This window comes from Eleginops maclovinus, chromosome 8 (genome assembly GCF_036324505.1).
Source record: "Eleginops maclovinus isolate JMC-PN-2008 ecotype Puerto Natales chromosome 8, JC_Emac_rtc_rv5, whole genome shotgun sequence".
Lineage (NCBI taxonomy): Eukaryota > Metazoa > Chordata > Actinopteri > Perciformes > Eleginopidae > Eleginops > Eleginops maclovinus.
Window position 1 is genome coordinate 17,370,848 of NC_086356.1, and position 2,352 is coordinate 17,373,199.

The following is a 2,352-nucleotide window of genomic DNA, read 5'->3' on the forward strand; positions in this document are numbered from 1 at the left end:
TTTATCCCATAGTTTGTGTTTCTGTAAATCCCCTCCTCTGAATCAAACAGCGCTCATCTACGACTGAATGTATTTAATGAGCTCTATAAGCTTAAACCTCTGACTGTAAACCCCTCCATTAGTGGAACAGTGGACAGAATTATAAGCTGTGTCATTGGATGCAGCGCTTATTAACATATAAACTTATTCGCAAAAGTTTTGATTTACATTTTGTTTGTACACTTACTTTAAAAAACACTGCAATTAATTGCAACAGGAATGCAAAGGCAACATATTCCATTTTAATTTTGGATGTGCATTGCAGAGCCCTTGCTTTATATAACTCACCCTACTTTCCTGTTCTATATATTGTTGGTTCCCCACTGTGTCTTACTTCCTAGGTGATTTGTCAACTTCCGAGGCTGATATGAAAAGAATTTGCTATTACATCGTTTGGAACACAGGACAGAATAAACAAATCGATTTAGGAACTGCTCTCCATAACAGTTTCAAAGTTTCAAGAGATTTGCAAACATGGTATTAAGAGAGTTTTGCCCAGGGGTGCCATGGAGGAGAATCATTTGAATGATTTAAGGGGCCCCAGAGCTGGAAAGAGGCCCTGTAACAAATCAGAGGTTGTAGATATTTATTGTGTCTGAGCTGTTGTTAAGCTGTTGTCAGAGGAGCAGAATTTGGTGCTTCGCCCCTGCTTTTTATTTTCATTTTTTAATAGACAGCAGGGAAAGCTACTTTTTATCTCTCTGTCCACCCATGTACTTGAAACCTTCCTTTCATAACATCCCTGAGTTTAGTAATTAGCTGACTGTTGATTACAAAAAAGGGCTTTAGAGAGAAAGAAGGGATCCGGCAATTACCCAACGTATTAATCCCCTTCAGTGGCTTCATTAGAATGCTCCACGCACCCTGGTTTCAAGTTTTACATTTAAATTTGCTTCTGAGATTTTTACACTGCAATTTGCACTTTTAATTTGTGCCTCCCTTAATAGGACATAGCTGGTTACGGCTTGAGTTGGTTTGTAAGTGGAGCCAGCATTCTGCCCTCCCATTTTTTGAGTCTGGTGCTCAAGGTTTTAAAAAGAATGAGACAAACATTCAAAATGCTTTGTGTCTGATGTTATTTCTTCCACAAAAAGTTCAATTACCTGGATAAATATCTCATTTAAGAAGACAAAGCCATGCATGTGCAAAAATACTGTAAAATTGCTTTTCATTTATTTTTATTTGATAGGGACGTTGCAATTTAACATAGTTCAAATACAAAGCATGAAAACTGATGTGCTGCACAGAGAGCTTATAGCTATTGCTAATTTTCAACTCTTGTCCCTATTTGGGCTTTTACATGTGCAGTGTAAAATATATGCTTTCAATATCATAAAACCACAACACACTATGAATATAGAAATACAATAAAATACACATCACATAATACTGTTGTGGTCACAGCAGTCTGCTGTGTTTTTCCTCCTCCTGGGTTTGCCACTCCCCCTGTCTGTCTCACTTCACACCTGGCCGTCATCTGCAATCATGCTCACCTGGTCGTCATCTCCAATCAACTCCCCTTCATAAACCCTTGGATTCCCTGCTGTCGGTGCCAGATCGTACTTCGCTCTACAGTGGTAATGATACGTGCCTGGCTCCAGTTTACCTTGTTACCTTGTTACCTCGCTACCGAACTCTCGTCTCTTGTTGCCTTTGACCACAACCTAACTCTGTTTCCCTCTGCCTGCAGTTATCCGGATCACGCAATCCAGCTCGCCTGCCTCACCCTCCCCCCGGCTTCCGCGTCCTCTACCTGCTCCTCCACCTCATTCAATAAACCCTCTTGCATCAATTCAACACCGTCTCTTGTCTGCTCTTGGGTTCAGAATCGTTATCACAACAAATACACATACCACAATACAAAAACACCTTAGTCATTTACTTTAACTTTGGTAAAAATGGGTACAGCTCTGGTTTGTTTTTAGCCAGCACTTAACCTTTGATGTGAAGGATTTTATATCTGGAATTAATTTGATTTCAGTTGGTAATGTGTTCCAGAGTTGACAGCCCTTTATGGAGAAAGCTGATTGTCCAAATTTAGATCTACCACGTGATATTTTACAGTTGCCATTCACAATGCTCCTAGTTACTCTGTTACCATCTGGTCTTTGGAAATATGTGGAAAGAGGTTCCGGGGCTAAACTGTTAATACATTTAAAAACTAATTTAAGAAAACATAAATGAGTAAAGCTCTCAAAGCTAAGCAGATAGTGTATTTTTAGTATGCAACAATGATGCCACCAGTCTGGCTTTATATCCATTATTTTCAGAGCCTGAGGATGTGAGGTGTTTGGTTATAGATGGTGATGCTTG

The 2,352-nt window shown here is 39.5% G+C and overlaps 1 long non-coding RNA gene across 1 annotated transcript; it reads left to right on the plus strand.

Moving 5' to 3' along the window:
• The first annotated feature begins 1,436 nt into the window (after positions 1–1,436).
• LOC134868900 (uncharacterized) lies at positions 1,437–1,836 on the plus strand. The gene is made up of 2 exons (XR_010166345.1): positions 1,437–1,616; positions 1,730–1,836. It is a non-coding gene; the product is annotated as an uncharacterized LOC134868900 (long non-coding RNA).
• The last annotated feature ends 516 nt before the right edge of the window (positions 1,837–2,352 follow it).